Source organism: Marmota monax, unplaced genomic scaffold, assembly GCF_021218885.2.
Source record: "Marmota monax isolate L192 unplaced genomic scaffold, Marmota_monax_Labrador192_F-V1.1 WCK01_AAM20220418_F8-fsc00061, whole genome shotgun sequence".
In the NCBI taxonomy this organism is placed as follows: domain Eukaryota; kingdom Metazoa; phylum Chordata; class Mammalia; order Rodentia; family Sciuridae; genus Marmota; species Marmota monax.
In genome coordinates this window covers 4711703-4733485 of record NW_026695230.1, presented here as the reverse complement: position 1 = coordinate 4733485, position 21783 = coordinate 4711703, and the positions used below count along the sequence as shown (strand labels likewise).

Sequence of the window (21783 nt, the reverse complement as noted above, 5' to 3'; positions counted from 1 at the left end):
AGAAAGGCATGCAGAGATAGCTGATTATTTTCATCTTAGTTACACTTCTTTTGAGAGTCAGAAACAGTATCTTTGTCTGAAATATATATTATGTGTTGTTGACCATAGCTAAGATAATTGGGTGAGAACCATTTCCAAAATGAAAGTCTAAAGAAGGCACCAGAAGGCATCTGAAAGTAGGGGCACCTCCAGCCAAGGAGATGGAAGATTGTCCTACCCCAGCACACATTAGGAGGATACTTGTTATAATGATTTACAAATGATAATGTAGCTGAATAAAAGCTACATTAAATAAAAGCTACTTTTTATTATTACCTTTTTCATTTTTATTTTAGTTATTAGTATACATTGATTGTACAAATTGTTGGATTTCATTGGGACATTTCATGCATGTATACAATGTACTTTGATGGTATCTACCCTGCCTGATGCCCTCTCTCACCCTGCCTCCCCAGTCTCCCCATGTACCAGCCATCTTAATAAAAGTGAAGGATAAACTACTTCCTACCTCGGCAAATGGATCTCACCAAATCCCCCTTGCTTCTATCCCAGGTACACCATTGTCTAATACATAACACACAGGCCTGCATGCATGCACACATTCATATCCTTTGTAGGTATTCTGTGGATTGCATATATTAATACAAAACAAGCCACAATAACGAATAAAGTTTTGCAGGATGGTGTGGAAGGTATGGATAGACAGAACACAAAGGATTTTTAGTATATTAGACCTTTGCTTTAGGATGCTATAATGGTGGCTTTGTGCCATTATAATTTATCCAAATGAACAGAATGTCTTAGTTGAAACCAGAGATGTTAAGCAATAGAGACATGTTGATGTTGGTTCATCAGTTGTAACAATGGTACCACTCTGGTGAGGGATGTTGATGATCAAGGACACCAGGTATGTGTGGAGGAAGGAATGCTTTATGGAAAATCTCTGCACATTCTGCTCAGTTTTGCTGTGAACCTAAAACTGGTCAGAAAGTTAGAGTCTACAAAAGACATTTATAAGATGAAACTAAATAAATGTTAAAAGGAGAATCCATAGCTGTAAAGGATGCTTATATTAGAGAAGGAGACAGATTTAAAATGAATGACCACATTCTCAATTCTACTTTGAAAAGTTAACAAAAGATGAGCAATGTAAACCCAAAGCAAGGTGACACTAAATAAGAACAGATATAAACACAAAAGTATAAAGAAATCATTCAGAAGAAACCATAGGAGAAAATCATTGCAACCTTAAAGATGGGCAAAGATTTTATAAACAGGACTCAGACTGATCATATATAAATAGGCATTTTAACAAAAAGAAAAGGTTGATAAAATAAGCTTCATCAAAATGAATAAATGTGTTCTCTTTAAAAGATGCTGTTTAGAGAATGAATAAGGAAGCCACAGATGGAGAGAAAATATTCATAATACTTATATTTGATAAATTACCTGTACTGAGAATGAATAAACTCCTGTAATTTGGTCATAAAAAGGCAAACAGCTCAATACAAATAGGAAAAATACAAAAGGAAGATACATGGATTGTCACTGAGAGCAAGAAAAAATGCTTTGTATTATTAGTTGTCAGGGAAATGAAAACTAAAACTATGTTGAAATACCATTCCACACCAAACAGAATGGCTAATTTTTTTTAAAATTACATAATAAGAGATAATGGTGAAGATGAGAGAAGATAAAACTTCCACATGTTACTGGTGATATAAACTAAATCCAATGCTTCAATAATCAGTGTGGCAGTTTTTCATAGAGATAAGTATACATCTGTCCTATGAGCCAGTAGTTCATCTTCTAAACATGTTCTCAAGAGAAATAAAAGTATGTTCACAAATACAGTTGGACAAGAATGTTAAGGGAGATTTTACTCAAAATAGACACTAAAAGGAAAAAATTTATATAGCAAGAAGATATGGGTAGAAAATTATTGATACATTTACACAAATTGAATGTTATATAATGCTAGAAAATGCAATAGTGTTAATTTTAACAGCCTACATGAACCTCAGACCCCGTATATTGAGAGAAATAAGAGACACAAAAAAGTATTTTGTACTATTTTATTATATAAAATTCTAGAACAAGCCAAACTAATGTAAGAGAAAAAAAATCCATGCGTTAGTTGAATATAGGTGGTTGGCATAGAGACATAAAGCACAAAATTGAAGATGTGGTTGGATACTTTGGTAGGATCTATTTTCTATAATGTTGTGCAGACAAGCTGATTCTCAGAAGGGAAAAAAAAACACCTTGTGATTTGTAGCATTTGTAGATTTTTAATTTGGTGTTAATATTTCCACTAAATCTGATTTTATAGCACCAATGGCTTAATAATTGGCTTGCAAGCATTTTGAATATTTAAAATTGTTTCTCATTAGGTGGTTCCAGAAAACTACTGAATACTGGTGAGCAAAACTACCAAACTCATTGGACTTTACTTTGAAGACCTGGACATTTCCCTGGGTACACATTGTACTTTAATTTTTAAAAATGTGAGAAAATAAAAAAAATCAGTTAGCTCTACTTCACATATAATTAAGATTCTTCTTTTTTCTTTTTGCATGGGACATCTGATAAGAAAGTTTATTTACATTGTTTCTTTGCTTTCTAAGAAAACTGAGTATTATTACACTTTGTAACCAAGTAGATTAAGATCCAAATCCTATCCAGTGGCTTGGGAGGCTGAATCAGGGGGATTGCAAGTTCAAAGCTAGCCTCAGCAATTTATCGAGGCCCTAAGCAACCCAGTGAAACCCTGTCTCTAAATAAAATACAAAAAACGGCTGGGGATGTGGCTCAGTGATTATGTGCCCCTGAGTTCAATTGCTAGTACTAAAAAAAAAAAAATCTAAATCCTAGGATCTGCATACTCTCACACTAGTTCAGAAGGACATATATATGCAGGCAATTCATGATTCTTATTGATAGAGTCTAGTTGTTTGAACAATCACCACCTATCCTAGGAATTTGAATTGGCAATACTCAAAGACCAATACACCATTTTTTTTCTGGAATTAAATTTTTCCTGAAGTAGATTTTGACAGATTGTACTACTGAGTTTGGGAAGAAAACTTTTGACCGATGGATCATGACAGAGCAGAAGCACAATGCAAAAAAACAAACAAACAAAAAACAGACCACCATGAGTTGAAGTTTAACCAATGTTTAGTTGATGATAATTGCAGGTAGTATCTATTTGCCATTACATTATGTCAAGTTTTGTCATATGTAATCTTATCCAGTCATTACAGATTACAAATGTATGGAAAGTTTGGTCTGTCAATCTTCAGATATGAAAACATTCATAATAAGTGTTAAAGAAGTGAGACATTTATTTTATGTATTAACCCATATATAAATATGGGGTGAGGGGAGGAAATAGGAAAATGTGATGGTATCAGAGAAATTGTCTCTAACCAGTCAAAGCACTGGTACAGATGGACACATCAGAGCTTACAAATAAATGCAAAATGCCAAGCACATCTGGCCACTATAGCAGTGCTGTGAAGGGGTAGTTGTGTGGGAAGTGGTTGCTCGTGTGTATTTCATGGTTTTGGGGAGTCTGTAGCCAAGCACCTGGCTATAGGCTTGATGCCATCATTGGTTATCAGGGCCAGATGTAGAACAGAGGATAGAGAGCAAGGGTTGAGACCTGCCAGGTATTTCCACCCTCATCCATCATCATGTCTGATAATTTTATCATTTTAAAGTAGTGACTTCTGTTACTTCTCCCTCTCCATCCTGATTAAGTTTCTCTTTTCGTCAACTCTAATCTGGAACCATGTTGTGAAGGGGACTTGGGGGAGCATAGAACTTAGCTTTAGTCAAACATGATGGTCAATTTTGGTGCCAACTGGGCTGAATTTAAAAATACACAAAAATCTGGGTGTGTCTGTGAGGGTGTTTCAAGAGAATATTAGCTTTTAAGTCTGAATGGAGTAGGTGGGGTTAGATCCTCCCTCTTTCAAAGTTGTAGAGTTCCCTAATAAATTTCCGAAGGATGCATCTTTACATATCCTACTGATTCTTTCTGGAAAACACTAATATACCAGATATATATAAAACAAATGCCTGCCCCCAATTTCCCCCATTATATAGATTATGAAAGAAAAGTTCAGCCAGTTTTCTTGAGGGATAAGTACCTGGTAACCAAACATACTTATATAAACTTGTGAGGATTAAATGAAGTTCTATAGAAAGTGTTTTTAATAATACTTTTCCTGTGAACTCAGGCCACCTTGTATATTATCAATATAATAATATTTTTGATGATGATAAATGTTTTATACCTTTGGGAAGCTTAATATAGGGGGAAAGCATAGGATCATGGATTTGGGACTCGAGTTTTGCTCTAGCACTTGATATATCTGTTCTAGTCATCCATCACCTGTGAATTTTGCTGCTTTTTCATTTATAGATAAGGATAATATTCTCCTCCCTGTCTACTTCCAGTATGAATGTGGAGACCATATGAAATCATATATCTGAAGATTCTGTGTTTATAACCATTAAGATAATCACAAAACAGAAGCTATGGCTCCTGATTCCTGAGCTTGAGCTTTTTCAGGTATCCTATGCTGCCTTTGAGAACAGTTTGGACCTTCCTTTCAATAGTCCAGCCATCTAACCATAATCATTTCCATTTTCCAGGGAGGTTTTAAAAAAGACTCAAGATAAACGTGTGCAAAGTATAATCCTCCAACAAAAAAAATGAAGCTCTGTTATTGCATCACATCATTTTAAATGGTTTCCTTTTAAAAACACTGAAAAGGTAAGCTGGTTGTGATGTCCCCGTGGTCCCACCCTACCTACCTCTCCCAAGTTCCTGAAAAAAGCTTTGGGCAGGACTCCCTCTGCAAATCCTCTGAAAGTATGAGCACTGTCTTGGTGCTTCACCTCAGCGCCTGGACCGAGGGAGATTTCAGGGTGGTTATCTTTGAGTTTCCCAATCCTTTAAGGAAGCTGTATTTCTAATCTGTGGCGTGAAGACCTTCTGCTTACCTTGTTAGATTAAATCACAGGCCTCCTTATCAGTGCAGAGCCCAGAGAAGCCTTGCAAATTGAATATAGACTTCACCTGTGAGCAGCATGAAAAAATCAACTGAAACTAGTGCATCATTGCAAGTCACATTCATTGTTGTTCCAGGTGTTTCTCTCACCACGGTGCAAACCAGCATTCAGAATGCAATTACGCCTCTTTCAAATCAAGAATTTAGCAACTTCTGGCTTAAAAAAAAAAAAAAGAAAAGAAAAAGAAAAAGAACTCAGAGGAAAGTGATTTATACTGAAAGTTTTATTTTAGTTAGAAAAAAAAATTAAAATGGATGGGATGAAATCACACAGCCAAGGACTTTTATCAGCAAGGACTTCCTTTCGCCTAAAAATCTGATAAGATCTGAGGAGAAATAATTCCTAAGCAAGAAATCCGCACTTTGTTGGTTTCCCTAACAATTTGTGCTCCCCCAATCACCGCACTGTGCTAGGTTGGTGGTGTGATACAGCAAAAAAGATGTGGGATTTTTATTTTTTTTAAAATTTTTTTTTACTTTTTGGTCAGTTAGATTTGTATTTCTATCTCCACATTTCTTTTCTGGGTATATTAGTCAACTTTCTGCCACTGTGATAAATACCTGGGAAAATATTTTAAAGAAGATTTAATTTTGTTTATGGTTTCAGAGGTTTCACATCATATTGGCTGACACCATTGTTTAGGGCATGAGAAGAAGCAGAACATCCTGGAGGAAGGGTGTGGTGGAGGAAAACTACTCAGCTCATGGCAGCCAGGAAGCAGAGAGAGGAAGGAACTGGAGCAAGATATACCCTTCAAAGCCTCCTCTCCAGTGACCTACTTCCTCCTTCAGGCTCATTCAGCTATCAGAACCCTCAAGATCCAGGCTGTTCCCTGAAGCCCCACATCTGCACATTGCTGCACTGGGGATAAAGCCTTTAACACACATGAGTCTTGGGGGAACACGTCACAGTCAACTGTAACACTGGAAAGCTAAGGATAAATTAACTTGTGCTCTTCTTTTGGAAAGCATTTCTTACTTTAGAATTAATTTTCTTTCTTTCTTTTTAAAACATATACAAAATAATCAGTTTATACTCTGATAAAGAGTAACATAAACAGCAGGTCTTTGCCCTCTGCCTTTTCTTTCCTGCCTCCTAGAAATCTGTACACAGAGAGACCAGCTCTGTAAACCAGTAAATGGCTTGTGCTTTATAATGCCACAGGAAACTCTTGAGATATTTCCCAAGGACTGTTTTGCACCTGAGTCCCTCAAGCCAAAGTACATCCAGCCTTAGAATGTTGAGGCCTTCTATAACTATTTCCATGTATGAGGCTATAGAATACAAACCAAAGAGCAGAGTTTGCTAATCACAATATATGTATACATAAATATGAAAATTGGTATGGGTCACAACTGAAATTCTCAGGAGTACCTAGGCCTCCTGAAAAGAAAAATGGATTATCACATTTCTGAATATACAGAAGAATCATGTTAGGTACCTGAGCTAATTACATTAAAAAAAATGCCACCTGAGGCTAATTCAAGTGTTTTCAGATCAGCAGTCAGTGCAACAGCTTTAATCTCACCAACTGATGATCAGGGGAACTTTAGAGAAAGGGAAAGGCCTTTCTTTGGCCATAGGCTGTGCAAGCCTTCTTTGGGTGATCTGGTTTCCGTAGCACTAGGATAAAGCATAGCATAAGCAGATATGACTTTGAGAACCACATGAATTGTAATGGTAGTCCATATATAACTCTGAAGCCTCTGGACTTGGTAAGGCTTATAAGGATGGTAGTCAAGTAATTTTGAGTGAAATATCTTAGTGTTCAGGGAGTGAAGGGCTACAGCTGCACTGATTCGTCCTGCATTGCATTTCTGAGACAGTTATTGGGCTGCTTTCAGCACCTTCTGTGTTCTGCATGATGATGGTGGGACCTGGAACCTGCAAATTTCATGTGAGCAGGAGAGATACTGCAAGGCTAGAGGAAGAATAGACGTTATTTAATTCCTATGGGTTCCTTTTCACTTTCTGCTCTTGTGATCCTTACCCATTAGTGCCTCTTCACTCTGGTACCTACAGATGGTTCACATAGCAGCCATTGGATCTTGTTTGCAGTTTGTCCAACACTCACAAACACAGGCTCAGTAAGCCCTCTCAAAGACATCTAGACCAGCTATCTGGCTTTACCTCATCAGAGCCTGGGATTAGGCCCAGAGAGCCTCTCGTGATAATCCACAGGTAAGCACCAGCTGTACAATAGTCCCTCACACCCAGTGTTTTGAATTTTGGTTCCATGGAGCCCCTTCTCCAGGCCTTAATGTGTCTATCCTCTTGCATTTAGTCCCCAGTCCAATCACAGTAGCTGCTTCCAGCAGTTACTACCTTAACATTCTCATTTTCCTCTTTAGTTATGCAGTAAACTTGATATCTCATTCACAATCTTTATTATAAGTTATTTCTATTAAAATTGCTAGTGTGAGTTCTATCTCCCTTAACAGCTATTGAAATTGACACCCCAAAACAGATCTTTCAAAACCAGATATTTTGGAATGTCCTTGAGTTTGAATGCAAAGCTGAGCTCTTTGAAAACAGGAAATGGGATGCTAGTAATGCATGGGAGGCAGAGGCATCACAATTAATCGAATTGTCACCTGCACTTAATGGTGATGATGTGCCTTCTTAATATTCTACCTCTTGTTGGAACTCTAGATGATAGAGTTCAATGTGCTTGTTTGTTTATTTGTTTTTGGTGTTTGTGGGATAGAAAATTGTAACTATATTTGAATTTATTTAGTTAATAGAATAAAAACCAAAGCTCTTCCCTTGGCCTTTACTAGTATCTGGTAACTCCTGATTGTTACCTAGTATGTCCGACCCCACATTGCTTCTGAACCTCCAGCAGTATTTCTTCTGACCCTCACAGGAAGAAACTCTATAGTTTTTGCCATACTGATTCAATCCAGTTGGAATACTCTATACCTGATCTTTATATGGCCTAATTCTTCTCATACTTAGGATGTAGATCAAATGCCTCTTTACTGAAAACTCCTTCCCTGACAAGAAAATGAAAAACAAAACAGCACAACAGAAATGCACTAAGCACTATGCCTATCTGGGAAAGGTGGTCAGCACCTTTATTCTTAATTATCACTTAAATTGAACAGGAAAAAAATATTAAAATTATAATAATAATATTTTAATATAGTTAAGAGAACATATGATTGCATATTTTAAGTAATCAGAATTCAGATACTTAGTTTCAGATGGGCCCTTTCACTTTATTTATTTATTTATCTGCCTATCTATCTATTTATTTATTTATCATTTCTTGCAAATAGAAACATGGGGCAGGGGCAAAGAACAGATAACCATTATAAAATCAATGCAACTAAGAGATCTTTATCAACTCTGCTGATTTTTGCCATGATCTTTCTTCCAGAACAGAATTGTCCTCATTACATATACAAATCTATAGAATTAAAGTCAGTTGTAATGCTGAGAGTTACACAATTTCAAAAATAAGTTGAAAAATTATGACGAAATAATATATAAGAAAATATGGAAAAACGTAGTTATTTGTGCAAAGTTGAAAGAGATCTTTAAAATGGTAATTAACAACAACAACAACAAAAAAAAAAAAACCACAAGGAATTAACTACCCCTACTTATAACAAGACAGGTACAGGAACACAGATGAATTTCTGGAAGTTGCTTTAATATTAATATGAGAATTGGACCATTATTGGATTAATAGTAATGGGAGAGAGCATGGACTTTTAAGTTACAGGATCTTCTGGCCCCTTGGTTCTGGAAGCTCTCAGCACTCCCCAGAAGTCTTTGGCAGCCCTTATCGATATTCATCACACAGCAAATATCACAATGGTTGAGAATAATTGGATCCTGAAACTGACACAGCTGGAGAAAGCTGGGAGCAACAAAATCAGGGTGAAACAAAGAAGGTTGGCAATTAGAGAAGGAAAACACAGCTCCCTTGGCAAGTGCTAGTCAGATGATACATGGGAAAAGAGTCCCTGCTCATTCACTAAACCCAACTGCTTAGCCAGGCAGCCTTGTATTCTTCCAAAAGCCAGAATGGAATTCAGGGTGAGAAGTTTTTTTTTTTTTCCTCCCCTCCTTTCTGGAAGATTTTTAGGGCATAAGACTGTGGTTTGCTTTTCCTGCATTGCCTACTGTCCAACTAGGCATAACTCAGAGATGTTATATAAACAGATGTTAAAACTCACTAGCATGCATTTTTTTTCTACATTGGGAGTGTAAATCATTTCAGTGGCATGTATTAAAATGTCCATAGATCAGTGGAAATGCCCACCTTACTACTCCACTGGCCATTCATTAGCACCACACAAGGAGACATGTGATATGCTTTATAACCAAATTATCTCAAACCAACCTATATGCTCCATGTGGACTACTTTGCTTGAGAATGTGGTGATAAGTCAGTTATTTTTGCACATTGATATGGAACAGATTTAAACCAAAGACTTCATTCCAGATAGTGTGATTAAATTGGATTAGAATCAGATTAAAAACTGACTTCTGAGAGAAAAATCCCCTGAGTAAAAAGAGACAGCAGATATACTAAGTGTTCATAAAATAGGAAAGATTCTATCTCTATTATGCTTATTTCTTTCTCGCAACATGCTATCCTGTTAACCATTCAAAACATATTTTCAAGAGAGGAAACATCTATAGGAAAGGCACAGAAAGACAAGAGTAAAGAAGATTTTGATGGTCTCTGATTCACTATCTCTGTCTCATGTTTTCTCTTGTTCTCTAAACCTGGTATATTTGAGTTTTCAAAGGAATTAGAGAATTGAAAATTTAGAAACACTTAGGTCAATCAGATTTCTTCCTGAGGTTTGAGGACGGATCTTCCTATTCATCCCAAAGAGGAGTGCCAGATCAGATATTTTTAAGTTCATAATCCAAACAATAGAATAATTAGATTAACACTACAATATTCTTTCTCATTTAAATATTGATCATGACAGGGGGACTCTACCTGCAGACAGATCTGTGTGGAGGAGCACCAAAGCGCAGAACCGGCTTATCTTCAGGAAATGAATAGCATAAAAACTAATGGGAGAGTAGCTGCAGTTTGTGCTCACAGCAGGAGAGCTCATTCCTGTTCATAAACCACTTTCTGGAACATTCTATTAATTGAGACTTATAAGAGCATTTTGAAGTAGGTATAATATCATTTCAATTTTATCAATTATTAACTGAATTCCAAGAAGTGAAGTAATTTGCCAAAGGTCACATAACTAGTGATCAATGAAGAATTAGAATACACCTTTGCTGAAAATCAATTCAGTTCTCTCTGAAACAGCTATTCTCTCTTCTAACTTTAAACCTTCTAAACTCACTCTACTGAATAAATACCACTGAAAGAGAAAGGGGGAGGGGGATAAAGAGAGGCAGGGGGGATAAAAACAAACTGTCTTTGATTACATATCTCTTTATAGCTACTGTCCTCTTCCCCTGTTCTGCAGATCTCAATAATAAAATGCAAGCACGTGCACGCGTGCGCACACACACACACACACACACACACATTTCTTATCTATCATTCTTCATTCATCAAAATCGCTTTGGTTGCCAACTTCCAAAATGGTCCCCTATGATCCTTATATTGGCTACTATGCAGTCTCCATGTCCTTCCTGCTTTATATAGCGTTTGGTCTGTCTGCCTGATAGCATGTGGTAGAAGTGATGGTATGTCACTTCCAAGATTGGATTATAGATAATGCATTGTTTGTTGGGGATGTAAGTTCATTGTGGATGGCTTATTCTCTGAGAAGTCAGCTGCTACATTGTGAGAATGTTCTGGGGGCTTATGGGAAGCTACTCACATAATGAGAAACTGAAGAGCAAGCACATAAGTACCAAGGACATCCTGCAGATGGTCACATAAGTAAGCATGATATTGAACTCTTCTTTTTGGTTGAGGGGAGAGTAGGAAGTCATAGTTACAACAATTTTTAACCTTTTTTTTTATTGGTGCATCAGAGTTGTCCATAATGTGGAACTTGTTGTACAATATTAGTACATGAACACAATTTAACAATACAATGTGATCAATATTACTCCCAGCACTTCCCCTGGTCCTTGCCCTCCTCTCACCCTCTGGTCCTCTTCTTCTATTCTGCTGATGTCCCTTTGCTTTACATTAGACCCTACCACGACCACCACCCATACCCTCTTTTCCTTTTTCCTCTCTAGTTTCCACATATGAGAGACCCAGACCCTTGACCTTCTAAATTTGGCTTATTTTGCTTAATATACTGTTCTCAAGTTCTATCCATTTTCCTGCAAATGACATAATTTCATTTTTTGTTATGGCTGAATAAAACTCCATTATATATATATATATATATATATATATATATATATATATATATATATACCACATTTTTTAATCCTTTCATTGATTGGACATCAGACTTTTCTCAGACAACCTTCAGATGGCTGCAGCCCCAACCAAAGTCTAAATTGCAACCACATGAAGAATCCTGACCTGAACCATGTGGTTGAATTGTACTCATATACCTGATTCTCAGAAATTATGTGAAATAATAAACACCTTTTTAAAAAATTCATGGCTAAGATTTATTACAGTGAAATAGTACTAAGCAGAATCAGTACAAGAGAAACATACATAGGCAAGGTCTAGGGGTACTAACTTCCAACACCCACCCCAGTATAGTCACACAGAACACACTCAGTGTCCCCAGCAACAAAGAAATTCTCTGCTAGGGAAGCTCACCAAAGGCTCTGGGTCCAAGGTTTTTCTTGGGGATTGGTCACTTAGCTCATGTATCAAAATTCCTGATTTACAGAAGGGAAGTATCAAAGATATTTATTTACACAATTCAGACACAGCAAGTGCCTCTTACAGAGAACCTTACCCATTTCCACACCCAAATGCCAGCTATGACCAAGCCAGCAAGCAACGCTTTCTAGGGACAACCGTCTCTGACTTGCTGCGTTAGCTCTTTCTGTACACCATGCCCAAAACAAGACCAAACAATGGAAAATTTTCAGTTTTGTTTTTGACATGGTACAAACACTTGTTATTTAATCACTAGATTTTAAGATACTTTGTTATGCAACAATAGATATCAACATCTTCAGTCTTAACAAATGCAGTGATTATATGTCTTCAGCATATTTGGGACAGTTGATCCCTCTACTTGAAATGCTTTCATTCTTTCAAATCTCAGGACACCACAGTCTCCTAGTTTTCTTTCTACCTCATTTATCTGTCCTTATTCTTCGTTGCTGCATCCTCCTCCTGCCCTCCCTCTATAAAAGTCCAGGATGCTTAAGCTATTAATTTTTAAACCTCTTTTTGATCTACCCTTAATTCATAATCACATCACTCAGTCTCATGGTTTAATGTTATCTTAGGGCCAATGACTTGTGAATTTAAACCTCTAGTCCTGGTCTCACTGAACAACACATCTAACTACAATCACGATGTCTCCTATAGGCATCTAATATTTAAACTCAATACGCCTAAAGTAAATCCATTTCTTGCTAACAAATTATTCCTCAGTCTAGAATTTCATTTCAATTAACAGCACAAGAATTTATCCAATTAGTCAGGTCAAAAACCAGAGAGAGATCCTTGATTCTCTTTGCCTCCAAGACCATCCAAAGATGAATTGACCTCTTGAGCATAAACAACATTAGCATCACTGGGACACTCACAGGTTATGCAGAATCCTGGGTCTCCTGTGGACATAGTTAACCATTATCTGCATTTTGGTAAAAACTTCTAGTTAAATCATATGCACAATTATGCATGGAAAGCACTAACCTACAGGACTAAACTCCATCAATATAACCAATTATGTTCTGTAGAGCCCCTTAAGCTTCTTTTTAAGAGAAGGGATTTTTGTTTGCTTGCTTGCTTGCTTAATAAGTTTGAATAACACAGTATAGAGCATAATTCAGGTTTTCAAAATTTCTACAATAAAAAAGTATTAAATTCTGTTTAATACAGTCCCCACCCCATCAGCTAATTCATGGAAACCAGTAGTCTCCTCTGTTTCTTACTCTCCTATGTTACTTTCTTAGCCATTGTTCATTGACATTCATTGGAACTATTATTCCATTTCATTGAAAAGACAATGTATCTGATAGTTTCTCAAACACTATTGTTGGGTGTCAGCCTTTAAAATCACTGGTTCACTCATCCATTTAAGACATGCTGGCTGCTCTGCATAGCATGTACTCTGTGTAAGACAGTCTTCTATGTGTTGAGGCTACCACAATATGAGTCAAAACTCTTCCTATTAGGGAACATCCCTTGCATGGCTACAATAATGCTCAGCATGACTGAGACATGGTACAGTCATCTTCAGTCCCATGTAAAACAGAGGTTAAACCACAAAGCTCACTGCTGCTGACCATGCAGACCACAGGAAACAGTGATCAGGAATAATCTGGGGGGCATCAGTAACTACCACTCTCATCTTACCTTGAAGTAGTCAAGACTGGCTCTAAGATGACAGCATGCTCACCTCCTGCCCTTATAGCCTAGTCAAGCACCTGTGACTCTGCTCTCCTCCTTCTGAGCTTCTGCAGCTGGTCCTGATAACTCACATTAAATTTGGAATAGCATTAATGGGTCAAGAGTTTGAAAAAATTATCCCCCCTCCACAGGCTTGTCTCATGATGATGGTTGTTTAGGTCAATTAACAAATTTTGAGGTCTTTGTTACAAAAGTGTTTTCTCATTTATTTTCACTTGATTTCTCGATTGTTCAAGATTCTACTCCAGTATAATCACTTTCAAAGAAGTCGACTTTGAATTCCTACCCCAAACTTGTGCAGCATCTTTTCTACCTTGGTTATATTCATTTATCACATTAAATTGAAATCACCTATGTGTCTGTGTGTCCTTGATTATATCTTAAGCCTCTCAAACACACAAGTCCTCGTTTGTGCACCATTGTAGCATCATCCTCTGGTTCATTTCCTAGCTCATAGTTGGTATTCAGTAAGTATTTAGTGACCTAAGTCAAACAGCAAATATGTAAGTTGAAATAAGAAGTCCCTTGTGCATGCTTTTAGATGTACTTCAGGATTCTTATAGAATACTTCCTGGTTTCCTAGATCTCAGAGTAATAATTGAAGGTCAGTGTGGGTTAAGACCTACAGGTGCCAGGCAGGTGAGACACCAGGCAAGTGAGGTAAAGAGACAGTCAAGAGTGAGATGGAGTGGGCTAAAGTGGATCAAGTGTTGCCATATGTTCTGCTGTAAATTTAAAAACTTCACATGTGATATTAGAATAGCACATTGAGCATGTTTATACATTTTATCTGTTAATTATACTTCAATAAAGCTGGGAGAAAATTCTTAAAAAATATTTTAAATGTAAAGTTAACCTGTTTTTCAATGCTTCCTAATAGAGAACAAATAAGCTGGCAATCGTTTTGAAGCATTTATATGCAGTGCAGATACCTTTTCCTTTAAAAATATGTAATTTTCCAGCCAGGCATGGTAGTGCACACCTGTAATCCCAACTGAGACTGGGGCAAGAGGATCACAAGTTGGAGGTCAGCCTTGCAACATAGCTAGCTAGACCTTGTCTCCACACAAACACACTCACAAAGGGTGGGGTGGATATAGTATCTCACTTATCTCACTGGTAAAGCATAGATTCAATTCAATCCGTAAATCCCCAATACTACAAAAAAAAGAAAGAAAGAAAGAGAGAAAGAAAGAAGGAAAAAAAGAAAGCATTTCCCCATTTTTTTCAATAAATTTAAAATTCATTGTGGAATATCTAAAAACCTGAAGAGTCCAAAGATAGGTTGAAATGGAAAACACTCATAACCCCAACCATATTACACATATATAATATATATACCCACATATATATATAAAGTAAAATAAATACCAGTTTTAGATTATTCTACATTTTAAAAAATATTTTTAAAATTTTATTCAATTTTTTAAAATTAAGACAAAATAAACAACTCTTCTGTTATTAAATATGTATTAACTTATTTAATTAATATTTATTGATCATCTTGAATATACCAGGAACATAATATCACATTATTTAATTGTATCCCTTACTGTTATACGTATAAATTATTCCCATGCTTTGTCATTGTAAGTACTGATGTGATGAACATTTCTTTGCATAAAACTATATTAAAAGTTCTATTTTTGCCATCTCTCTCTCTTTCTTTAGAGATGCGCTCCTTTTTTTTTTTCCCAGATGAAGATCAAACCCAGGACCTAGTGCATGCTAGGCAAATGCTCTCCCACAGAGCTGCATCCCCAGCCCCATGATATACAATTTTTAAAAAGTGAAAAAGTAAACAAATAGCATCTTCCTAAATTATGAAGCAAACTTTGCCATTGACCTCAAGAAAAATCATTCTGACAATTGTTTTAGGAAAACATCAGAGGATCAGTTCATATAAACTTCATATTGAATTTTAATCCTCCATTTTTTTCTGAAAAACAAAACAAAACAGATAAATAATGACCTACAAAAGGAAACCTCATGCACTTTCTGATATGAATACAGTCTAGAGCATGAGGTTGAGAATTCTGTCACCTGTTTTACCACCATGCAGGGTTTTTGAACTTTAGGTTGCCTAAAGATTTCATATTCCTGCTGCAGCTAAGAGGACTATAACAAAGAAGGGGAGGAGAAAAAACACTCAACTAGATACTACTTGGCAGACACTGTTAGACACTTTAAAAACACAGTGATTCATAACTGGTTTTCAATAAATATTTACTAAATAAAGAACTTTTATACTAACTCTGATCTGAAAAACTAAGCATGTACTATTTCAGTTCCCTTGCCCATAATTATTATCTGTAAACTCTTAAAAAGAAACCTGAGACATTTTAATATACTGAATCTTATATTTAAAAATGAGCTGGGGATGCATATAAGAAAAATGAGCTGAGATTTGCTAAGAGACTTGCTCGGGTCCACCACTTAACTAGGCTGAGCTGGCACATGGATCATCAAATTCAAATCTAAGAATAGCTCTTATTTTTCTGGCACTGCTTCATGGGTCAAGTTTATTCATGTGACAGCAGAGTTGTTCACATTCAGGAGGGCAAGATGTTTCCAAATACTATAGGTCTGCATCACATCTCAATGATGGCTGAGGATGCTGAGAGACACTGGGCTGGTTACAGTGCCTCACTGACTTACTGGCACCTCAAGAGTCTCTTGTCCAAATCCACCCTCATATAATGCTTCACTTCCCAATAAAAGAGCCTTACCATGTGGCTGCACAATCTGTGCTTCAAGATTTGTTTTGGGCAGAAGCCAAGGTAGTCCTTTTATCTTTAATTTTGTCTATAAGAATTTCCTGTTGGCCTTAATCAAATCAAGGCCATACCAAATAAAGATAATAAACAAAATAATCTCACTTTATTTAGCTGAGGTTTTGCAGAGTATCCATGGGCAATATTTTTAGATAGAGCAGTCTGACAGATGAAACAGCTTTTCTGTGATGTTTTGGCATCTTCTGAAGACAGTGATAGTTTGTACTTGTAGGACCAGTCTAGGATGGCGTCTGCATTTCTATGGGGCTTTCTCTTGTGGATCTAGGAAATAATTCATTCTACACCTGCTTGATCTGCAGTGGGAAAGCCTTTAGTCTTTAGGTTTAATTGATATACAAAAATGTTATGTTGAATGATTATGTTCTGCTTAGTCAACAGAGGCACCTTTATGTTGAGCATCCATGGGGGCAAGAAAGAGCCTTGTAGGAGTACAATTAACCTTCATTCCAATGTTTCATCCTCACACAGGGCCCTGTTTTATACATAATTCCATTAGCTATGGAATGAGTTAAGTAGGCTTATAGTTTTCCATATGCCTCACTAACATGACCCTAACTGCAGTAATTTCCATCAGAGTTTAGGGATGAAGCAAGAAAGAATGAACATAGAGAATACATTATGCTAACAATGCATTCAGTACTGAGGACAAGGATAAAGAAGTTCTGTAGGATCCCAAAGGAACCTATGTATAATTGGTCCTGGGTTAGAGTCCCAGGGATGAGCTTTTCATTCTTCATCTTGGTGCCAGGGGATGTGGAGATTACTGTCTCCTATGTACACGCATCCCAAAAGTCCAAGAAGTGCAATTCTTTTCCATATCCACATTGAACTCTGATCTCAGCATACAGCCTCTGTTCCCCTCTGAGAATAGACTAACCCCTTGTTATATTGATTTGTGAACACTTTAAGCATCAATTAAAGGTCGCCAGGGTGCTCTGATTCATCTCCAACCTTGAGTCCATTGTAAAAGCCTTCGATATGCAGACCTTAACATGGCTGACCGTTGTATCTCCCCATGGCCCAGTACCTGGCCATGGGGTTTCTGGGATGGCAGGTGGAATGAAGAGACCAGCAGGCACCAGAGAGGTAGCTGTTTTCATCATGTAACTCTCAAAGTGATTCAGAATGGGCCAGTATTCATGCAGTTCTGGTGCTCACAGATGTGTTGGCCTGTGACTATGTGGCAGATGTCCTACCCCAAAGTGGCACAGTAAAGTCTGGGAGTAGATAGCTCAGTGGCTACTCCCACATTGCTTTCTCTCTTATGGTTGAACTTTTTATTATTTTTTTGGGGGGAGGAAGGTACTGAGGATTGAAATCAGGGGCACTTAACCAATGAGCCAATCCCCAGCCCTATTTTTTTTTTAATGTACTGAGTTGTTTAGCACCTTGCCATTGCTGAGGCTGGCTTTGAACTCGTCATCCTCCTGCCTTAGCCTCCTGATCTGCTGGGATTACAGGAGTGCACCACTGTACCCAGCTTGATGGTTCACGTTTAAGGAGAAAAGCACTGAGAGCCCAGGAAGGAGCCTCCTCTCCATGGCACCACAGGGGCCTGAGTGAGCACAACTGTGGGCCTGTCCAACTGCTGGGCATCATGGAGGCTGCTGCTCTGGCTACCATCACTACTACTGATGCCTGAATTTTGCTGTTTTGACAGTGGCTGTTCTCAGGGCAGTTTGAGGAGTGGATTTGTAGCAACACATCCCACGAAACACTACATTCTTTCACTAATTTTAACAAACTTGTTTTTGATACCATGCAGGCAAACTAACCACATTGCTAAAGTCTCTCTGGGTCATGTGAGTAGAGCCATCCTGAGGCTCTGTATTATTTTTCACTGAAGGCATGAGTGTCCACAACTTTCTGAACTGCGGGACACTGTTATCAGTATCAAGCACCTGTTTGGGTTTAATAATAGTCACTAACCACAACATAGCTCAAGGGGCCTCAAAGGTCTAATTCTTGGAGGACCTTGAGTAGTGATGAGGGAAATTTCTCTAGTTTTCTTTGATCACTTTTGTTGGATTTCTAATGCAACTCTTGGAAGGCCCACTTGTGCCCTCTGGACTGAGAAGCTTTTGAATAATCTGCTAACACTTGCCAAGACCCACCAGCATAGCTGGCAAGGTGCTGATGGAATACACAGCACTTCAAAGACCCATTGGTGATGTGTTCTGCAGAACCCTTGGCATTGTGCCCTTTCAAAATGGGCATTGTTTTAGTCAGTATTTTCTGCTGTTAAGCAAAAGACCAGAAAAGAAAAATTAGAGGAGGAAAAATTTATTTGGGGGCTCATAGTTTCAGAATCCTTAATCCAAAGATGGCTGACTGACCTGAGATGAGGCAGAACATCATGTTGGAGGGGTGTGGTGGAGAAATGTAGCTGGGGACATGGAATCAGGAAAGAGAGAGAGAGAGCTCCACTCAACAAGGAAAAATATATACCCCAAAAACACATCCCCAAGGACCACCTCCTCAAGCCACACCCTACCTACCTTCATTTTCTACCCAGTTAATCCCTATCAGTGGACTAATGCACTGATTAGGTCGATGCACTGATAACCCAATTGTTTCACCTCTGAATGTTCTTGCATTGTATCACACATGAGCTTTTGGGGGACAACTCACCTCCAAACCATAACAGGCATGGTGTCCAATTACCACCCTGCTTACAACGCCAGTTTGTCAAGGCATAGAGATAGTCAGTTAGGACAAGGAGCCAACTGAAAGTAATAATTAAGCTTTTATTCACTTAGTGTGACAATGCAGAAGAGTCATGGGCTCCTCATTGTTCCATATTTTTCCCAGAAGACATATAGAACAGGTGGATGGCAGTGGTTCAGCTTACTACCTGAGGCAACAAACAAAAGCCCTCTGCCTTTTTAGAGATCCAGGGTTCCAGGGGGAGAAAGAGAGAAACATCTAGGAATAGCACCGTGTCTGAGCAGAGAAAAATATCTTTGTCAAGCCCCTTGGTAAGAGGTCTATGTGGAAGTACCTCAGCCAAGGTTCCTGATAAGGAGACACCTAGGTTAGGAATACAGACATTCATATGATCATAGCTGGACTGGGAACCTATGTCCTTGACTGCAACTCCCTCCAGAAATCTGTAGCGCACAGGCTGGGTGGTGTGTGGAGTCTGGAGTGAGGGCAGCTTCCCCTCAGGAGGCCTGCCCGACTGAGCCTCTATAATTGCCTACGGTCAGGCTTGACGGATCACACCAAAGATTTTGGCCTGGAGCTGCTCTCCTCACAAATAATATAAATGGGTCCAGAAGAATGAGAAAGCAAAGGGTAGAAGTGGGAAGCAGAATTAATGGTTGCAAATCCAAATACAAATTCAGAGTAAAATAAGGTCGGACTCACACTCTGTAACTCATTTCCTTTAATCAACACCAATTTCAATGCATAATTTCCATAACTCTAATTTGTGTTTTTTAATTTCTGTGGAAAAAAAGCTCTGTGTCTTCACTAATATTCTACAAGTGTTCTCAAATTTACTTCTGACATCATATATATGTATTTCCCCAATAACACTTCTTCATGGACACCCAGTGTCCTACAATTTAGCATAATTTGGTTACTATCTGAGGAGAGCATGAAATCCCACAGATGAAAAGTTCAGTCCCTTCAGACTGCCCCCACTTTAGATGCCAATTTTGAATCTACATTGTCACCTGTACTTCTGACCAATCAGCTATAAATTGAAGGTTCCCAAGACCTTCTTTGGGTTTAATAATTTGCTAGAACAAATCACAAAATTCAGTTAAGACAGTATGTTAATCAAATTATTATAAAAGGATACAGCTCAGGAGCAGTCAGATGGAAAAGATGCACAGGGCAAGGTCTGTGGAAAGGGGCATGCTCTCCCCAGGAGCCCAAATCTCCCAGCACCTCCATGTGTCCACCACCAACCCAGAAGATCTCTGAACCATATAATTTGGGATTTGTTTTTAAATTGAGGCTATATTATGTAGGCATGATTGATTAATTATTGGCCAATGATGAGTAAGTCAATGTCTAATCCCCACTCTCTCTTGGCAAGGTGGGGAGCTAAACAGTGACATGATCACATGATTGGCTTTCTGGCAACTAATCCTATCCTGAGGTTATCTAGGAGCTTCCTAAAAGCCTCTACATTAATATAGAATCTAGTGGGTCAAATAGTATAATGATACTCTTTTTATCTTTATCACTCATCACTCAGCAAATTCCCAGGGTTTAGGGACTCTGTGTCATGAATGGGAACAAAGACTGAATGTATACATTTCTTATCATAACTCATGATTCACATCATTCATGGTTCATTGTAATTTGTACACAGAAAGATGGATGGCTACATAGGGCTAATTCCTAAGACTGAGAATCAAGGCCCCTTAAGGGGACCAAAATCAGACTAAAAGATCCAATGGCAAGTAGAACAAACAGTATGTGAGATGTCTTCTATTCACCTGTTAGGTCTTTCTTCTCATTGAGCACTAAGGAGGGTGGGTCCTCACTCCTAATCCTCTTCCCTCTTCTAAAAATATGAACTTGGAGGATTTTATGCCAAGTAGCACCATCAAGATACAGATCTCCATTTTTCTTCTCAGTGATGCCGAGATCTTATACTGGATATTGTAGGCAAAGAAAATGTATCCATGATTATACATTCAACAGAGAAGAGGAGGCCCAGGAGAAGAGGAAGAGTAGAAGAGATATTTTGGAGTTGGCTGAGAAATTAGCCCTGGCATCTCAGTTTTTAATTTTAAAAGGGCTATGTAATGTGCTATGTAGAAGTAAGTTGTTTTTCCTTTTTTAGATTGCTCCTAACTCATTTGCCACTGGTCTCTGCACCCCAGGAGGATAGAAATAACTTTGTTTCTGCTGGCTCAGGTTTACTTCCTATAAATAGTTGAAGAAAAATGGCAAAAAAATGTGTTTTATTTTCTTTATAAATCTATCATAGGATTTGTAGCCATAGACCAAAGAACTAAGTGACAAGAAGTTGGGGAACACAAAACATCTGCAACTAAATGAAGGTTCTCAGGAGGATTTGAAAATGAGTGCAACTAAGAAGATAAGAGTTGACAGAAAGAATATCAGCTCCTGACTTGGTACTGCTCTGATCATCGTTCTCATCAATTATTTACATAAGGAAGATCTTCATTAAAATTAATCGTGAAATTCTGAATTGCTCCTTTACATTAATAATGAAACAACTGCACCAAAATGCAAACAGACACCGATAATAGAATATGAAATAATGCTTAACATACAAAGGGAAAAGGCCTATTTAAGCGAAACACCAAGAGGCTAATTATTGTACTATTGTGAGGGTTATGGTCTGTGACCCAGATTGGCAGCCTTTACCTGCCAAAAAATGTTGGTATCTGTTTCATCTGCAGTTGTTACACT

At 37.8% G+C, this 21783-nt stretch overlaps 1 long non-coding RNA gene across 1 annotated transcript in view; it reads right to left on the bottom strand.

Moving 5' to 3' along the window:
- The window catches only part of LOC124088608 (uncharacterized), a 33145-nt gene extending 22956 nt beyond the window's left edge, over positions 1–10189 (bottom strand). Inside the window, exon 1 of the long non-coding RNA XR_006850389.2 lies at positions 10052–10189. This is a non-coding gene — a long non-coding RNA (uncharacterized LOC124088608). The remainder of the gene's footprint in view (positions 1–10051) is intronic.
- Between the last annotated feature and the right edge of the window lie 11594 nt (positions 10190–21783).